Source organism: Choloepus didactylus, chromosome 4 (assembly GCF_015220235.1).
Source record: "Choloepus didactylus isolate mChoDid1 chromosome 4, mChoDid1.pri, whole genome shotgun sequence".
NCBI classification, from domain to species: Eukaryota; Metazoa; Chordata; class Mammalia; order Pilosa; family Megalonychidae; genus Choloepus; species Choloepus didactylus.
Window position 1 is genome coordinate 110,508,016 of NC_051310.1, and position 21,501 is coordinate 110,529,516.

A 21,501-nucleotide genomic window follows, 5' to 3' on the forward strand; every position below is an offset into this window, starting at 1 on the left:
ATCACACTGTCAAACATAGAAGAGAAGGAGCAAGTTCTGAAAGCAGCAAGAGAAAAGCAATTCACCACATACAAAGGAAACAGCATAAGACTAAGTAGTGACTACTCAGCAGCCACCATGGAGGCGAGAAGGCAATGGCACGATATATTTAAAATTCTGAGAGAGAGGAATTTCCAGCCAAGAATACTTTATCCAGCAAAGCTCTCCTTCAAATTTGAGGGAGAGCTTAAATTTTTCACAGACAAAGAAATGCTGAGAGAATTTGCTAACAAGAGACCTGCCCTACTGGAGATACTAAAGGGAGCCCTACAGACAGAGAAACAAAGACAGGACAGAGAGACTTGGAGAAAGGTTCAGTACTAAAGAGATTCGGTATGGGTACAATAAAGGATATTAATAGAGAGAGGGAAAAATATGGCAAACATAATCCAAAGGATAAGATGGCCGATTCAAGAAATGCCTTCACGGTTTTAACGTTGAATGTAAATGGATTAAACTCCCCAATTAAAAGATATAGATTCACAGAATGGATCAAAAAAAATGAACCATCAATATGTTGCATACAAGAGACTCATCTTAGACACAGGGACACAAAGAAATTGAAAGTGAAAGGATGGAAAAAAATATTTCATGCAAGCTACAGCCAAAAGAAAGCAGGTGTAGCAATATTAATCTCAGATAAAATAGACTTCAAATGCAGGGATGTTTTGAGAGACAAAGAAGGCCACTACATACTAATAAAAGGGGCAATTCAGCAAGAAGAAATAACAATCGTAAATGTCTATGCACCCAATCAAGGTGCCACAAAATACATGAGAGAAACATTGGCAAAACTAAAGGAAGCAATTGATGTTTCCACAATAATTGTGGGAGACTTCAACACATCACTCTCTCCTATAGATAGATCAACCAGACAGAAGACCAATAAGGAAATTGAAAACCTAAACAATCTGATAAATGAATTAGATTTAACAGACATCTACAGGACATTACATCCCAAATCACCAGGATACACATACTTTTCTAGTGCTCACGGAACTTTCTCCAGAATAGATCATATGCTGGGACATAAAACAAGCCTCAATAAATTTAAAAAGATTGAAATCATTCAAAGCACATTCTCTGACCACAATGGAATACAATTAGAAGTCAATAACCATCAGAGACTTAGAAAATTCACAAATACCTGGAGGTTAAACAACACACTCCTAAACAATCAGTGGGTTAAAGAAGAAATAGCAAGAGAAATTGCTAAATATATAGAGACAAATGAAAATGAGAACACAACATACCAAAACCTATGGGATGCAGCAAAAGCAGTGCTAAGGGGGAAATTTATAGCACTAAACGCATATATTAAAAAGGAAGAAAGAGCCAAAATCAAAGAACTAATGGATCAACTGAAGAAGCTAGAAAATGAACAGCAAACCAATCCTAAACCAAGTAGAAGAAAAGAAATAACAAGGATTAAAGCAGAAATAAATGACATAGAGAACAAAAAAACAATAGAAAGGATAAATATCACCAAAAGTTGGTTCTTTGAGAAGATCAACAAGATTGACAAGCCCCTAGCTAGACTGACAAAATCAAAAAGAGAGAAGACCCATATAAACAAAATAATGAATGAAAAAGGTGACAGAACTGCAGATCCTGAAGAAATTAAAAAAATTATAAGAGGATATTATGAACAACTGTATGGCAACAAACTGGATAATGTAGAAGAAATGGACAATTTCCTGGAAACATATGAACAACCTAGACTGACCAGAGAAGAAAGAGAAGACCTCAACCAACCCATCACAAGCAAAGAGATCCAATCAGTCATCAAAAATCTTCCCACAAATAAATGCCCAGGGCCAGATGGCTTCACAGGGGAATTCTACCAAACTTTCCAGAAAGAACTGACACCAATCTTACTCAAACTCTTTCAAAACATTGAAAAAAATGGAACACTACCTAACTCATTTTATGAAGCTAACATCAATCTAATACCAAAACCAGGCAAAGATGCTACAAAAAAGGAAAACTACCGGCCAATCTCCCTAATGAATATAGATGCAAAAATCCTCAACAAAATACTTGCAAATCGAATCCAAAGACACATTAAAAAAATCATACACCATGACCAAGTGGGGTTCATTCCAGGCATGCAAGGATGGTTCAACATCAGAAAAACAATCAATGTATTACAACACATTAAAAACTCGAAAGGGAAAAATCAATTGATCATCTCAATAGATGCTGAAAAAGCATTTGACAAAATCCAACATCCCTTTTTGATAAAAACACTTCAAAAGGTAGGAATTGAAGGAAACTTCCTCAACATAATAAAGAGCATATATGAAAAACCCACAGCCAGCATAGTACTCAATGGTGAGAGACTGAAAGCCTTCCCTCTAAGATCAGGAACAAGACAAGGATGCCCGCTGTCACCACTGTTATTCAACATTGTGCTGGAAGTGCTAGCCAGGGCAATCCGGCAAGACAAAGAAATAAAAGGCATCCAAATTGGAAAAGAAGAAGTAAAACTGTCATTGTTTGCAGATGATATGATCTTATATCTAGAAAACCCTGAGAAATCAACGATACACCTACTAGAGCTAATAAACAAATTTAGCAAAGTAGCGGGATACAAGATTAATGCACATAAGTCAGTAATGTTTCTATATGCTAGAAATGAACAAACTGAAGAGACACTCAAGAAAAAGATACCATTTTCAATAGCAACTAAAAAAATCAAGTACCTAGGAATCAACTTAACCAAAGATGTAAAAGACCTATACAAAGAAAACTACATAACTCTACTAAAAGAAATAGAAGGGGACCTTAAAAGATGGAAAATATTCCATGTTCATGGATAGGAAGGCTAAATGTCATTAAGATGTCAATTCTACCCAAACTCATCTACAGATTCAATGCAATCCCAATCAAAATTCCAACAACCTACTTTGCAGACTTGGAAAAGCTAGTTATCAAATTTATTTGGAAAGGGAAGATGCCTCGAATTGCTAAAGACACTCTAAAAAAGAAAAACGAAGTGGGAGGACTTACACTCCCTGACTTTGAAGCTTATTATAAAGCCACAGTTGCCAAGACAGCATGGTACTGGCACAAAGATAGACATATAGATCAATGGAATCGAATTGAGAATTCAGAGATAGACCCTCAGATCTATGGCCGACTGATCTTTGATAAGGCCCCCAAAGTCACCGAACTGAGCCATAATGGTCTTTTCAACAAATGGGGCTGGGAGAGTTGGATATCCATATCCAAAAGAATGAAAGAGGACCCCTACCTCACCCCCTACACAAAAATTAACTCAAAATGGACCAAAGATCTCAATATAAAAGAAAGTACCATAAAACTCCTAGAAGATAATGTAGGAAAACATCTTCAAGACCTTGTATTAGGCTAGTTTATGGATGGATGTGTAGAAAAGTAGGGGAGGGAAACAGACAGACAAAGGTACCCAGTGTTCTTTTTTACTTCAATTGCTCTTTTTCACTCTAATTATTTATTCTTGTTATTTTTGTGTGTGTGCTAATGAAGGTGTCAGGGATTGATTTAGGTGATGAATGTACAACTATGTAATGGTACTGTAAACAATCGAAAGTACAATTTGTTTTGTATGACTGCGTGGTATGTGAATATATCTCAATAAAATGATGATTTAAAAAAAAAAAAAAAATAAAGAATATTACAAAGTTAAAAAAAAAAAAAAAAAAAAAAAAAAAAAAAAAAAAAAAAAAGAAAGAAACAGGGCAATTACCTAAGAACTATATGAAACAGTGTTTTCGGGGTCTCCAGTAACCAGTCACCCATCGGACGCAAGTTTGGAATTGGAGGAAAAGCTGAGAACGCGGCGAACCTTGTAAGTTCCCCAGACCAGGGGTCTGGCACCCCTCCCCACCCAGACCTCACAGACTGTCTTGCTGCTGGCTCCCTGAAAGGGGGGAAAAAAAAAACAAAAAAGAGCAATCTGTTGAGGGCAAGAAGGGAGGCTCAATCCAGCCTCAACTGCAGAATTAATTAACAAATTAATTAACTAATTTTAGGAGCTGGGAGTGCTAAAGAAGGGCTGGGCTCTGAGAAAGGGGGGCACATAAAAGCAGGCACCCATTCCCAGGCTCCAAAAAAGCCATTTTTTCCCCCTACATTTTGTCCCTTCTGGCTTCTCACTAATTCCTTACTTTTTGCATTTCAGTAGCCCCCGGCAGGGGTGAAATTGAAGCTGTTGGAGAGTAATTATCAGACAATAGCCCAAAGTACATCTTCAAATGCTCTATTCTGACACTGACAAAACTTCCAGGCTGGGGAAAGACTTTTAAAAGGGACTCATTTTTTTTTCTTTTTTCTTTTTCTTGTTTTTCTTTTCTATTTTTTTTAAATCTTTTCTTGTTTTTCTTTTCTATTTTTTTTTAATCTAAAAGTGGTTATTTTCTATTGGAAAGCCCAGGTTGATGTACTAGGCTGGGCTTGCGGGGAGACAGGGTACCCACAGCGTCTCTGAGTTCCAGATTCACTTCTGAAGGTCTCCACCCCCCGTCTTTAATTGGCAACTCAGGCTGACCAAGGAATATAGCTGGAGATGCCCCAAAAAGGAGAGGGGAGAAGGGAATAGTGCCCCTGAGAGACAACTGGAGTTCTGAGGATTGGGAGAGTGGAGGAAGGTCCAGCTCAACTGGCAGTCCTCCTTCTGGGAACTCAGACCCCAGGGGCTGGAATTCAGATTCCAGCTTCAGTCAGCCACGCCCCCAACAGGATCAGAGTCACCAGGAGAACTAAAGTCTCCATACCTCCTTACACTGGTGGGGGAGCTGTGGGTTGGCAAGCGCCACCTGCTGGACAGGAGAGAAAAAGCACCGATTCAAAGGCCTCATAGGAAGGTCTCATTCTCAGAAAAACTCCATACCCTCCCAATGAGACCTGGGCCTCTCTAAACAGGGAAAATATGACTGGGGTCGACCATATCTGCGGACACCCTCTCACAAAAAGGCAGAGCAAGAAACAGAAAAAACAAGAGGTGAAAAATTCTGATCAACTAAACAGAACCTAAGTTAGAGGTCTAGAATAAGTTGAACTGAATAACAGAGGCCAGAGAACAAAGCCAACCAACAAGAAAACCCCTACATAAAAGATAGAAAACAAGCTCCAGAATAAACTAATCAAAAAAATCAGATGCCTAGACAACTTAAGATAACAAGCCATACCAGGAAACATGAAAACATGGACCAGCCAAAGGAACAAACTAATAGTTCAACCAAGATACAGGAGTTGAGGCAACTAATGCTAAATAAATTCAATGAAATGAAGGAAGATATAGCGAAAGAGATGAAGGATATAAAGAAGACACTGGATGAACATAAAGAAGAATTCATAAACTTGAAAAAACAAATGGCAGAACTCATGGGAATGAAGGTCACAATAGAGGAGATAAAAAACACAATGGAGGGACACAACAGTAGATTTGAACAGGCAGAATATAGGATCAGTGAACTGGAAGACAAGACATTTGAATTCATACACACAAAAGAACAGATGGTGAAAAAAATGGAAAAATACAAGCAGGGTCTTAGGGAGCTGAGTGACAACATGAAATACACAAATATACGTGTTATGAGTATCTCAGAAGGAGAAGGGAGGGGAAAGGGGGCAGAAAGAGTAATAGAAGAAATACTCACTGAAAATTTCCCAACTCTTATAAAAGACAGAAAATTAGAGATTCAAGAAGGACAGCGTACCCCAAATAGAACAGATCCCAATAGACCTACTACAAAACACTTACTGATCAGATTGTCCAATGTCAAAGACAAAGAGAGGATTCTGAAAGCAGCAACAGAAAAGCAATCCATCACATACAAGGGAAGGTCGATAAGACTATGTACAGATTTCTCCGCAGAAACCACGGAGGCAAGAAGACAGTGGCATGATATATTTAAGATATTGAAAGAGAAAAACTGCCAACCAAGAACTCTATATCCAGCAAAACTTCCTTCAAAAATGAGGGAGAGATTAAAACATTTTCAGGAAAACAGACACTGAGAGAGTTTGTGAATAAGAGACCAGCACTACAAGAAATACTAAAGGGAGTGCTACAGGCTGATAGGAAAAGACAGGAGAGAGAGAGTTGGAGAAGAGTGCAGAAATGAAGATTATCAGGAAAGGTAAAAGGAGAGAGAAGAAAAAAGAAGATATGACATATGAATTCCAAAAGACAAAATGGTAGTAGAAAGTACTGCCCTTACAGTAATAACACTAAACGTAAATGCATTAAACTCCCCAATGAAAAGACACAGACTGGCAGAATGGATTAAAAAAAAGGACCCATCTATATGCTGTCTACAAGAAACTCACTTTAGACACAAGGACAAAAACAGACTGAAAGTGAAAGGCTGGAAAAAGATATTTCACACAAACAACAACCAGAAAAAAGTGGAAGTAGCTATATTACTATCAGACAAATTAGACTTCAAAAGTAAAACATCAGAAGAGACAAAGAAGGACATTATATATTAATAAAAGGGTCAATTCATCAGGAAAACATAACAATCATAAATATTAATGCACCAAGCCAGAATGCCCCAAAATTCATGAGGTAAACACTGAGATCACTGAAAAGAGAAGTAGACACCTCTACAATAATAGCTGGAGAATTCAACACACTGCTCTCATCAATGTATAGAATATCTAGACAGAGGATCACTAAAGAAACAGAGATGTTGAATGGTATGATAAATGAACTAGACTTGACAGACATTTATAGAACACTACATCCAACAACAGCAGGATACACTTTTTTCTGAAATACCCATGGAACATTCTCTAGGATAGACCACATGTTGGGTCACAAAGCAAGTGTCAACAAATTTAAAACTATTGATATTATACAAAACACTTTCTCAGACCATAATGGAATGAAGTTGGAAATAAATAAAAGGCAGAAGGTCGTAAAATTCACAAACATATGGAGGCTAAACAACACTCTCTTAGAAAACCAGTGGGTAAAGGAAGAACTAAAGAGAAATTAGTAAATACCTTCAGGCAAATGACAACAAAAACACAACTTATCAAAACTTATGGGATGCAGCAAAGGTGGTGCTGAGAGGGAAATTTATTGCCCTAAATGCGTATATTAAAAGAGAAGAGAGAGCAAAAATTGAAGAGTTAACTGTCCACCTGGAGGAATAAGAGAAAGAACAGCAAACTAACCCCAAAGCAAGCAGAAGGGAAGAAATAACAAAGATTAGAGCAGAAATAAATTCAATTGAGAACAGGAAAACAATATAGAGAATCAACAAAACCAGAAGTTGGTTCTTTGAGAAAATCAATAAAATTGATGGACCACTGGCTAGACTAACATAAAAAAAGAGAGCGCGGATGCAAATAAATGCAATCAGAAATGGGAAAGGAAATATAACTACCAACCCTGCAGAAATTAAGGAGACAATGAGAAGATACTATGAGCAACTATATGCTAATAAATTAGACAACTTAGATGAAACGGACAACTTCCTAGAAAAGCAAAAACAACAAACATTGACTCAAGAATAGATGACCTCAACAAACCAATCACAAGTAAAGAGATTGAGTCAGTCATCAAAAAGCTGCCAAAAAGGAAAAGCCCAGGACCAGATGGTTTCACATGTGAATTCTGCCAAGCATTCAAGAATTAGTACCAATCCTGCTCAAACTCTTCAAAAAATTTGAAGAAGAGGGAAAGCTACCTAACTCATTCTATGAAGCCAACATCACCCTAATACCAAAATCAGACAAAGATAGTACAAAAAAAGAAAATTATATACCAATTTCTTAAATGAATATAGATGCAAAAATCCTCAACAAAATACTCACAAATCAAAACCAGCAACACATTAAAAGTATACACCACGACCAGGTGGAGTTTAATCCAGGTATGCAAGGCTGGTTCAACACAAGAAAATCAATTAATGTAATACACCCCATCAATAAATCAAAGCAGAAGAACCACATGATCATCTCAATCGATGCAGAAAAGGCATTTGACAATATTCAACATCCTTTCCTGATGAAAACACTTCAAAGGATAGGAATAGAAGGGAACTTTTTCAACATGATAAAGGCAATATATGAAAAACCCACAGCTAACATCATACTCAATGGGGAGAGACTGAAAGCTTTTCCTCTAAGATCAGGAACACAACAGGGATGCCCACTGTCACCATTGTTATTCAACTTTGTGGTGGAAGTTCTAGCTAGAGCAATTAGGCAAGAAAAAGAAAGAAAAGGCATCCAAATTGGAGAGGAAGAAGTAAAAGTTTCACTATTTGCAGATGACATGATCCTACATGTAGGAAATCCAGAAAAATCTACAGCAAAGCTACTAGAACTAGTCAATGAATACAGCAAAGTGACAGGCTACAAGATCAACACTCAAAAATCTGTAGTGTTCCTATACACAAGTAATGTGCAACAAGAGGAGGAAATCAAGAAAAAAAAATCCCATTTATGATAGCAACCAAAAGAATCAAGTATTTAGGAATAAACTTAACCACAGAGAAAACTGTAAGAAACTGCTACAAGAAATTGAACAAGACCTAAAAAAATGGAAGAACATACCATGTTCATGGATTGGAAGACTAAATATAGTTAAGATGGCAATTTTACCTAAACTGATTTGCAGATTCAATGCAATACCAATTCAAATACCAACAACTTACTTTACAGAAATAGAAAAACCAATAACCAAATTTATTTGGAAGGGCAAGGTGCCCCGAACAGCCAAAAATATCTTGAGAAAGAGGAATGAAGCCAGAAGTCTCACACTACCCGACTTTGAAGCATATTACAAAGCTACAGTGCTCAAAACAGCATGGTACTGGCATAAGGACAGATACAACGACCAATGGAATCAAACTGAGTGTTCAGAAGTAGACGTTCGCATCTAAGGACAACTGATCTTTGATAAGGCAGTCAAGCCAAAGCAACTGGGAAAGAGTAGCCTCTTCAATAAATGGTGTTTGGAGAACTGGATATCCATTTCCAAAAGAATGAAAGAGGATGCCTATCTCACACCTTACACAAAAATTAACTCAAAATGGATCAAAGACCTAAACATTAGCACCAAGACCATAAAACTCTTAGAAGAAAATGTAGGGCAATATCTTAAAGATCTTGTGATAGGAGGTGGTTTCTTAGACCTCACACCCAAGGCGCAAGCAACCAAAGAACAAACAGACAAATGGGAGCTCCTCAAAATTAAACACTTTTGTACATCAAAGGACTTTGTCAGAAAAGTAAAAAGGCAACCTATACAATGGGAGATGATATTTGGAAACCACATATCAGATAACGGTTTAATATCCCGAATATATAAAGGACTCCTACATCTCAATAACAGAAAGACAAACAATCCAATTAAATAATGGGCAAAAGACATGGAGGAAATACAAATGGCTCAAAAACATATGAAAAAATGCTCAACTTCACTGGCTATTAAGGAAATGCAAATCAAAACCACACTGAGATATCATCTCACACCGACCAGAATGGCCATTATCCAAAAAACAGAAAAGGATAAGTGCTGGAGAGGATGTGGAGAAAGAGGCACACTTATTCATTGTTGGTGGGAATGCAGAATGGTGCAACCACTCTGGAAGACAGTGTGGAGGTTCCTCAGGAAGCTAAATATAGACTTGCCGTATGACCCAGCTATTCCATTGTTAGGTATATACTCAGAGGAACTGAAATTTAAGACACAAACAGACATTTGTAAACCGATGTTTACTGTAGCATTATTCACAATTGCCAAGAGATGGAAACAGCCCAAATGTCCATCAACGGACGAGTGGATAAACAAACTGTGGCATATACACATGATGGAATATTATGCAGCTGTAAGACAGAACAAAGACATGGATCATATGATAATGTCGATGAACACTGAGGACATTATGTTGAGTGAAGTTAGCCAGAAACAAAAGGACAGATTCTGTATGGTCTCACTAATATGAACAGACATTAACAAACAAACTTTGGGAGTTAAAAGCTGACAATATAGGCAACCAGGAGATATATGAGAGGGGGATATAGGGGAGGAATATGGGATTCTTGGTAGTGGTGTTATTTGCTGTCCTTACTATTATATTGTATTGTATGACATGTTATTTTTCTTTTTATCATCTTTTTTATTATTGCTAAAAAAAAAAAAAACAATTTTTCTTGTAGTAATCAATATGTTCAAGTGCTGACTGTGGTGATAAATGTAGAACTTTATGATGATACCATGAACAACTGATTGTACACTGTGGATAAATGTATGGCATGTGAATATAACACTATAAAATTGTAGGAAAAATATATATAGGAGTAAAAGTGTTGGAGAAAACATGGTGAGAGGGATGTACCTATCTACTGTTGATGAGCAGGTAGAATGGTGCAGCCTTTCTGAAGGTCAGTGTGGTGGTTCCACAAAAAGTTAAGTATGTGGGGAACATAAGGTCCTGCAACCTCATTATGGGGTATGTCATTTGAAGATTTGAGAGCAGAGACATGAATGGACATTTGCAAACTGTTGTTCAAGGAGACAGTAATCATGATTTGCAATGGGTGGAGGTGACCTAAGGGAACATAGACTGAGGAAGAGAATGGTGAACTGTGGTGTATGCATACAATGGAATATTGAGCAACTACGAGAAGGCGTGAAGCTGTGGGACACCCAATGAGGTGAACAGATCCTGTATACAGTATTTGAGTGAAATATGCCAGAAATAAAGGCAAACACTACAATACCTCACCAATATGGACTAACTACAATGTGTAAACTCAGAATTGAATCTTAGAACATAGCCTAACGTGGACATGATTATTGTAATAGTCCCTAGATTGTAAGCTCTTACAGCAGTCAACTCTATTCCTGAATTGTAATGCCTATCTCTAAACTTTGAGATGCTGATCCCTTAGTGTATAACCTGATTGGTCTCTGGAACAATGCATATCTGTGAGACATCTGAAACTCAGAGCTAGAGCTCGGCAGATATGAATGTCAGTATTAGTGCATACAGCAACTGTTAAAAAAAAAAAAGCTGAAAAAGAGCCCAGGCTTCAATTAGTGATACGAATGAAGCAGATTTGGTTAAGACTAGGGCAAACGGGGCCAAAGGGTAAAGGTCGAAACTGACTGTGTTTTAAAACTTCAACTTCCATGTGAGACCAAGGGAAGAGATGTCTATTTGGTGTAGGATCTATATTTTCTAAACAATATAACTCTACAGTCAGTTTGTTCAAACACCACAATTACATGGAACTTTGAAGAGGAAATGAGATACGGTAGGTTAGTATAGGTTAGAGTAAAATAGTGACACATCCCAAAGTAATTTGGGCAGAGAATAAAAAATATATTTACAGCCTCCCCCACCACCACCACCACCCCAAGGAGCTGGGGGAAGGTGCAGAAGTGTTGGACTTCCTCACCTGGACTGGTGTTGATGTTGTCACAAACACTGGGACTGGTGGTTTGATGTGCCGAGCCCTCAATCGTGGGACTTGCACTTATGAAGCTCGTTACTGCAAAGGAGAGGCTAAACTTGCATATAATTGTGCCTATGAGTCTCCCCCTGAGTACCTCTCTGTTGCTCAGATGTGGCCCTCTCTCTCTCTCTAACTGAGCCATCTCAACAAGTGAACTCGCTGCCCTCCACCCTATGTGGGACCCGACTCCCAGGGGTGTAAATCTCCCTGGCAACACAGGATATGACTCCTGGGGATGAATCTGGACCCGGCATCGTGGGATTGAGAATATCTTCTTGACCAAAAGGGGGATGCAGAATGAGATAAAATAGATTCAGTGGCTGAGAGATTTCAAATGGAGTCGAGAGGTCACTCTGGTGGACATTCTTATGCACTATATACATAACACCTCTTAGGTTTTAATGTACTGGAATAGCTAGAAACAAATACCTGAAACTACCAAACTCCAACCCAGCAGTCTGGACTCCTGAAGACGAGTATATAATAATGTAGATTACAAGAGGTGACAGTGTGATTGTGACAACCTTGTAGATCACACTCCCTTTATCTAGTGTATGGATGGATGAGTAGAAAAACAGGGATAAAAACTAAATGACAAGTAGGGTGGGATGGGGGGGAAGGTTTGGGTGTTCTTTTTTTACTTTTATTTATTTACTCTTATTCTGATTCTTTCTGATGTAAGGAAAATGTTCAGAAATAGATTGTGGTGATGAATGCATAACTATATGATTGTACTGTGAACAGCTGATTGTATACCATGGATGACTGTATGGTATGTGAATATATTTCAAAAAAACAATAATAACACAAAACTGGAGTGCATATCAGACAAGGTAGATTTCAGAACAGTAATAAAGAGGACCATTCCATAAAGATAAAGGGGTCAAGAGGACCTAACAAACCTAAGCGTTTATTGCACCTAAACCCAGAGCTTCCAAATAAATGAAGCAAAAACTGATAAAATTTAAGGAGACAAAGAGACAAATCCACCATTATAATTAGAGATTTCAGCATCCTTCTCTCATTTGATAGAACTAGTAGATGGAAAATCAGTAAGGAGAACAACAGTATTAACCAACTTGATCTATTTGACATTTATAGAACACTCAACCAAACAAAATATACATTCATTCAAGTGAACACAGAACATTTATCAAGATAGACCCTATTCTGGGCTATAAAACAAGTCTCAATAAACTTACAAGGATTCAGGTCATATAAAGTATGCTGTCTGACCAAGTGGAATTAAATTAGAAATCTGTAACTGAAACATATCCATAGATGCCCAAATATTTGCAAACTAAATAATACACTTCAAAAGAATCCATGGTGATGATACTATGAGCCACTGATTGTATACTCTGGATGGATTGTACGATGTGTGAATATATCTCAATAAAATTGCATTTAAAAAAAAGAACCCACAGGTCACAGAAAAGATCAAAAGGGAAATAAGAAAATATTTTGAACTGAATGAAAATGAAAACATAGCCTATCATAGCTAAAGCAGTACCTAGAGGGAAACTGAACTCTCTAAAATGCTGTTATTAGAAAAGAAAGGTCTCAAATCAATGACCTCAACCTGCATCTTAAGAAACTTAGAAAAGCAAATGAAATCCGAAATAAGCAGAAGAAAGGAAATAACAAAGATCACAGCAGAAAACAATCAAATAGGAAACAAAAAAATAGAAAAAAACAATGAAACCAAAAGAAGGTGGTTTCTTTCTAAGATCAATAAAATTGATAAGCCTCTAATAAAGACTAAGGAGGGAAAATGAAGAGAAGACACAACCAATATCAGGAATAAAAGGCAACATCACTACAAAGATATTAAAAGCATACTAAGGAAATATGAATAGCTTTATGTCAACAATTTCAGCAACTCAGGAAAAAAGACAAATTTCTTGAAAGGTACAAACTACCAAAGGTCACTCAAGACAAAACAGATAACCAGAATAGCCCTGTTATCTACTAAAGAAACTTGATTTTTAGTTAAAAACTTCCCCTAAAAGAAAACTCTAGACCAAGATGGCTTCTCCAGGGGAATTCTACCAACAGTAAGAAAGAAAGAAAACCAATTCTACAGAAACTCTTCCAAAAAATTGAAATGGAGGGAATATTTCAGTTACTATTCTGATACCAAAACCATTATTCATAATAGCCAAAAAGGTAAAAGCGGCCTAAATGTCCATCAAGAGATGAATGGGTAAACAAAATATGATATATACATACAAAGAAATAGTATTCAGCTATAAAAACAATGAAGTTCTGATAAATGCTACAATATGGATGAACCTTGAAGGCATTATGTATAGAACACGCAAATTCATAGAGATAGAAAGTAGAGTGGGATGAGGAGTTAATGCATAATGGGTACAGAATTTCTGTTTGGGATGATGGAAAAGTTTTGGAAATGGATGGTGGTGAGGGTAGCACAAACACTTTGAATGTAATTAATCCCAATGAATTGTATGCTTAGGAGTCGTTCAGACAGGAAATTTTATGTTGTAAATATGTTACTACAATTTTTTTTACAGTTGGTGGGACTGTATAATGGTTCAGCCACTCTGGAAGTCAGTCTGGCACTTCCTTAGAAAACTAGATATAGAGTTATTACCTTTCGATCCAACGACTGCACTTCTCGGTATATACCCGGAAGATCGGAAAGCAGTGACACGAACAGATATCTGCACGCCAGTGTTCATATCAGCATTATTCACAATTGCCAAGAGATAGAAACAACCCAAATGTCCTTCAACAGATGAGTGGATAAATAAAATGTGGTATATACACAACTACAGAATACCACGTGACTGTAAGAAGGAACAGTGTCGTGAAACATATGACAACATGGATGAACCTTGAAGACATAATGCTGAGCAAAATAAGCCAGGCACAAAAAGAGAAATATGCAACCACTAATGTGAACATTGAAAAATGTAAAACAAAGGTTTATAATGTAGAATGTAGGGGAACTAGCGATAGAGAGCAATTAAGGAAGGGGGACTGATAACCCAGTAAGAACAGATAAGCTATCGTGGGTAAATTTAACCTTCTGGGAATGCCCAGGGATGACTATGATCTGTTAATTTCTGATGGGTGTGGTAGGAACAAGTTCACAGAAATGTTGCTATATTAGGTTATTTTTTGGGGGTAGAGTACGAACATGTTGGAAGTAAAGCAGTTATCTTAGGTTAGTTGTCTTTTTCTTACTCCTGTTCTATGGTCTGTTTGAAATGTTCTTTTATTGCATGGTTTTTAAAATTTTTTTTATATATAGTTATTTTTTTAAAAAAAGAGTTAATAAAAAAAAAAAAAAAAAACAAGGAAAAAATATGCAGAGCTCCCTTGAGGAGCTGGTGGAGAATGCAGGGGTGTTGGGTTCCCCACCTCGATGGTTGCTGACGTGCTCACAGACATAGAAGACTGGTAGTTTGATGGGCTGAGCCCTCTACCACAGGACTTGCCCTTGGGAAGACAGTTGCTGCAAAGGAGAGGCTAGGCCTCCCTATAATTATGCCTAAGAGCCTCCTCCTGAATGCCTCTTTGTTGCTCAGATATGGCCCTCTCTCTCTAGCTAAACCACCTTGGCGGGTGATCTCACTGGCAATGTGGAATACGACTCCTGGGGACGAATCTAGACCTGGCCATTGTGGGATGGAGAACATCTTCTTAACCAAAAGGGGGATGTGAAAGGAAATAAATAAGCTGCAGTGGCAGAGAGATTCCAAAAGGAGCTGAGAGGTCACTCTGGTGGGCACTCTTAATGAACAATATAGACAACCCTTTTTAGGTTCTAACGAATTGGAATAGCTAGCAGTAAATACCTGAAACAATCCAACTACAATCCAGAATCCATGAATCTTGAAGACAGTTGGATAAAAATGTAGCTTATGAGGGGTGACAACATGACTGGGAAAGCCATATGGACCACACTCCCCTTTGTCTAGTTTATGCATGGATGAGTAGTAGAAAATGGGGGAAGAAAAAAAAAAGAACACCCAGTGTTGTTTTTTACTTTAATTGTTGTTTTTCACTTTAATTTTTATTCTTACTATTTTTGTGTGTGAGGTAATGAAATTGTCAAAAATTAATTTTGGTGATGAATGCGCAACTATATAATGGTACTGTAAACAAATGTACGTTTTATTTTGTATGACTGCATGGTATGTGAACATATCTCAATAAAAATGAATTTAAAAAAAAAAGAAGCAATGACATATACACAGAACAGTGACAACCATCATAACACAACTCAACAAGAAGCCAGAGAGCAAACTCCAAACAATGCCATGGGTCACAGTTCTACAACCTCAGCCACTCCCCACTGTGATATACAACATACATACAAAAAGGTGACAACTCCCAAAGCTCGATCCAACAAGCAGTTACACAGGTAAGTTCAAAGAATGCTATGGGCCACAGCTCCTGTATGTTAGATTTCACAATAAAAAATGTATTAAAAAAAAATTTTTTTTAAAAGAAGCAATAACAATTAAATGTAATCACTAGATACTGGACTGGAGAAAATGCCCAAAGGACATTATTAGGACAAAATGGAAAAATTTATAATATAGACTGCATGCTTTATATTAATGTTAAATTTCCTGAATTTGATAACTGTACTTAAGATGGTTATATAAGTGAAAATCCTTGTTTTTAGGAAATATATATGAAAACATTGTGTTAAAAGGAACATTATGTATGCAACCTACTCTCAAATGTTTAGAAGACAGAGGAAGGAAAGAAGGGAGGGAGGAGCAATAAATCAAAAGTTGGTAAATCTGGGTATCTGGGTAAGGGTACTGGAGTTTTCAGTACTGTTTTTGCAACTCTCCTGTAAGTTTGGAATTATTTCAAAATAAAAAGTTTAAAGCCCCAAAACAAAAAGGATGCTCAACATCATTAATCTGTGGGAAATACAAATTAAAACCACAAACTAAATACAAATTAAATATAAATTAAAACCACAAATTTAAAACAAATTAAAATCATTACACACCTACTAGAACGTCTAAAATTCAAAAGATGATGAGGTAAGTGCTAATAAGGATACAGAACAGTTAGAACTCCCACACGCTGCTGGTAGGAATGCAAAATGGTCCAACACTTTCGAAAGCAGCTTGGCAGTTCCTTTTTTTTTTTTTTTTTTTAATTAAATTCAGTTTTATTTAAATATATTTACATACCATTCAATCATCCACAGTGTACAATCAACTGTTCACAGTACCATCATATAATCATGCATTCACCACCCCAATCTATTTTTGAACATTTTCCTTACATCAGGAAAGAACCAGAATAAGAATAAAAAATAAAAGTAAAAAAGAACACCGAAATCATTGCCCCCATCTCACCCTATTTTTCATTCAGTTTTTCTCCCCATTTTTCTACTCATCCATCCATATGCTGGATAAAGGGAGCGAGAACCACCGAGTTTTCATAATCACACTGTTACCCCTTGTAATCTACATTGTTTTACAATCGTCTTCGAGAGTCAAGGCTACTAGGTTGGAGTTTGGCAGCTTCAGGCATTTACTTCTAGCTATTCCAATACATTAAAACCTAAAAAGTGTTATCTAGTGCATAAGAATGTCCACCAGAGTGACCTCTCAACTCCATTTGGAATCTCTCAGCCACTGAAGTTTTACTTCGTTTTATTTCGCCTCCCCCTTTCGGTCAAGATGTTCTCAATCCCATGATGCCGGGTCCAGATTCATCCCCAGGAGTCATATCCTGCATTGCCAGGGAGATTTACACCCCTGGGAGTCAGGTCCCACATAGGGGGGAGGGCAGTGAGTTCTCCTGCAGAGGTGGCTTAGTTGGGGGGGGGGGCACATCTGAGCAACAAAAAGGTACTCAGGAGGAGACTCTTAGGCACAATTATATGCAAGTCTAGCCTCTCCCTTGCAGTAATGAGCTTCATAAGGCAAGTCCAATGATAGAGGGCTCAGCATGGCAGTTTCTTAAAAAGTTAAACCATGCATCCATTAGATAACCCACCTATTCCATTCCTAGGTAATTTATCCAAAGGAAATAAACGCATATAATCATAGTAGCCTTATTTTCAATAACCAAAAACTGGAAACAACCCAAATTTCTGTCAATATATGAATGAACAAATAAACTGTAGTATATCCATACAGTGAAATACTGGTCAGTAACAGGAAGGAATAAACTATTTATACAGACAACATGAATAAACTATTGATACATACAACATGGATAAATCTCAAAATAATAATGTCCAAAAAGAAGATTAATTACTCTATGATTTCATTATATAAAATTCTAGAAAATCTACAGTGACAGGAAGCAGATAGCAGTTGTCTAGGGATTGGTGTGGGAATGGAAGGGGCAACAGGGAGGAATTACTAAGGGTCACGAGGAAACTTCGGGGGTGTAATGGATATATGTTCATCATCTTGACTGCGGTGATGGTTTCACACGTCAAATTATCAAGTTGCACACTTTAAATATATATAATTCACGGCGTGGCAAGAATTCTTCAATAAAGCTGTTTTTTTTTGTCTGCTTTTTTTTTTAAAAAAAGTGGCTAAGGGAAAATGTACCCAACCACCATCCCATCCCACTCCCCCAAAAAAGTGGGATGGGTGTCAACAGAACACTGGGGAACTGATACCAGCATTCAAGGCTCAAGTCAAGGAAGAAATGGCTAGAAATATAGAAGAAAAGTAGGGAAGAAATGGTTTCTTTGATACCAAGAAAAGACAGAATTTCAGAGCAGGATTGGGCAGTGTTAAATGCTGCAAAGGTCAGTTAAAATAAGAATTGAGATCTGGGTTTAACAACTAGTGAGTCAAAAAAAAAAAAAAAAAAAAAAAAAAAAAACAACTAGTGAGTCATAGGTGATCTTAGCTAGAGCCATGTCTGTGAAATGGTAGGTGCAGAGGCCAACTGCAAGAGGTTCAGTTGTGAATGGCTTAAGTCATTTATTTTAACACTTAAGTATAAGATCTTTAATTGTTTTCATACCCGCACTAGGAAATTATATTAGTCATATCAGATTTGACTGAATTATTGTACTGTTTTGAATAACTGTAACCAATCCTGAAGATTCTCAAGTTTCTATAATGTACAGTAATTTGACATTTTGCTAAAACCAGTGTCTGAATACTGGGTGCTTTGGGGTTGACTTGACCAGTGTTCCTGGGATACTGTCTCAGCCTCTCAATGCGGCCTCACTTGTTCTCTACTTTTCAGTAGTAGCTCTCATTAAGAGTAAAAACAGAAGCAGTTCAAATTTCCCACTTATCCTAATTATTGTGTTTCAGGGGAAAGCTTAAATGTTTTCATGACAGTCATACATTTGGGCACTTACAAAGGTCATAGGGACATCTCTTATGAATATTAAGGGTTTTCTGTACTTTGGAGGAGATTTTCAACAACCACCTCCCCTAATAAGCATTAAATATTAAAGTTTCATCTGTAGGAAAGAAAAACATTGCCCACAATAACTAGAAGGTATACTTATAATTAAAAATACACAGAATGTGCAGAGAGAAAGTTAAGATTTTTGAAATTTGGCCTTTTTGTGTTTTTTTATATACTGTTCCACACAATCAAATTAGACCAAAAAGAGAAAGGAATCATGTTGCAATTTACATAAGTTCAAAATATTGGAAGGTAAAACCTAGATACATGAAATACACAAGGTTACCAAGATTCTGATAGAAACATTGAGCTAATCTAAGTGGCTGTACTTTCAACTGCTCTAAAAATATTCCCTATTCCACCTCACCAGCAGAATGAAAAGCTAAAAATAGTAATCTTTCTGTTATAGAATATTTCTTACCATCTTAGGGAAAGTGAAATTACAATACATTTCTATAAACGTCAGTCTTATAATCTTTAATGAACTTTCTGGTTTACTCAAGCAAATAAAAAGAAATCTGGACAGCTATGTAATTTTTTTTTTTTAATATAGCTGGAATGATACCACTTCATCAAAGAACTGTCAACTACCATTAAGAAAGAAGGTTGCACACACACCCCCCCAAAAAAAGCAGTCCCTTCAATAAAAGGCACATACTGAATCATTAACAAGTCCACAATACTTTAACCACTTTATCTTTAAAATGGGAAGTTTGTTTTTTTTACAAAAAAAAATATTTAATGACAGACAACATGGTCATAAAATCAAATTACATGGCAAGATATAAAACTCAAACGTACAGCATAAGCAAAATCATATATACATGCATTGCAGACCAAAAAAGGCAGCAATAATTGATTTCTTTGTAATTTCTACTTTCTAAATTTCTCACATTAAGCATATATTGCTTTTATAATATTTTTGTTTTACATATTTTGTGCAAAACCAATGTAATATCACTCATTTGTGTGCGTATATGTATATATATTTACATATATATGTTTGGGTGTATACATAAACATAATATTGGATTACTAGATTTCAAGAATTTTCATGGTAGCATATTCACAATAAAACTTGGCTAAAGTTCTTTGAGGAAAAACATAAGTTACATATGAATTTTTCCACACACACAACAGAAATCATTACTGAGAAACAGGAATTACAACATGCAAAACTGTTGGACTTCAGCTCTAAATGATCCTTTGATTTCATTTTATCACACCCTAATTGCAGTTTCTGAAAAACCCACCTTCAATGAGCTTGCCTAAACTTTTTAGTCTTTCTCCTTTGGGGTTTACTTCTACTGTCCTATTTATTCTGTATTGATACTATTTCTCAGATAGTTTACTGAGTTAGTAGCTGACCTTCAAGCAGACATACTCTAACTCCTAGTAGATTTACTCAAACAGGCTTGTGGAAATTCCTGGGCAATTCTGGAGCTAAAAACCTGGTAAACATTTCATGTGGCCCATCTATTCTCTCACAACTGGCAAGCTATCAGGCTATTTTAAGTCTGATAGGGTTAAGAAACAGGACTAGGTCAGACCAAGCCAGCCAAGTCTGAATGATCACTATCCGAATGCAAAAATAAAGGAAGCAAAATACAATAGGGAAGTCAGTTTTCTCCATTTTGCAAAAATTTCTTTTCCTTTGTCCTTTGGCGGTGGTGGTGTTGCTAATACAAGCCTTCTAAGTCAGCGAAAAATGTATAATTTTAAGTCTTAAGAAAAAGTGACCAGCCAGATAGGAGAAAATCAAGAGAGTATAGCATCCTGAAAGTTAAGTGAGAAAATGCTGCAAGTAGGGGACCTGGTCAATTGTGTCAAATTCTGCTAAAAGATCAAGTAAGATGGAGGCTGAGAACAGAGAATGAGGCTTGACATCACAGATAAACAAGAGACGTTTCACTGGAGTGATAAGAGCAAAATCCCAAATGGAGCAGACTTACAGGAAAATGGAAAGTGAGGAAGTGGAGAAAGTGACTACAGAGGACTCTTTCAAGGAATTTGGCTACAATGAGAAGTAAACCAATCGGGTAGAAACTAGTGAGAAGTGGCGTCAAGAAAAGGATCCTGTTGATGTTCACTGAGCTCATAATCAAACCCCCTATTCTTTGGTTATATAAACCAATAGATTAACTTTTTTGTTCATGCAAGTTTTAGCTGGGCTTTCTATCATTAGCAGTAAAAAGAATATTGGTTTTTCACATTAACTTTGTAACTTAGCTATCTCACTGATCTCTTAATTAGTTCTAACAGCGTCTCACTGCTGATTTTCTAATAGTTTTCTTGTACAAGCCCAGAGGTAGCTAGTAGTTTCTGGCTACACTACACTGAAGATGAGAAATTATTTAAAATAATGTTTTACCATCTATCTGATAGCCTAGCCTAGATTCATTTCAAAAATGATTGAGGAAAACCTAAGATGGCGGCTAGGTGAGACAGGGCAAAAAAACACCTCCGTGAAAAATACTAGATAAAAACCAGAAAGTGACCCAGAACACCAATTCCAGCGATGAACCAGCTGGACAACGTCTGCTAAAACCACAGGGACCATGCACTTGGTGAAACTGGGAGTCTCCATTCTGAAACGAGTGA

The 21,501-nt window shown here is 36.9% G+C and overlaps 1 protein-coding gene across 2 annotated transcripts in view; it reads right to left on the reverse strand.

Annotated features, from left to right (window-relative positions):
* Window positions 1-21,501, reverse strand: part of PIAS1 (protein inhibitor of activated STAT 1) — a 142,374-nt gene that overhangs the window by 58,871 nt on the left and 62,002 nt on the right. The gene's annotated exons all lie outside the window — the stretch shown is intronic.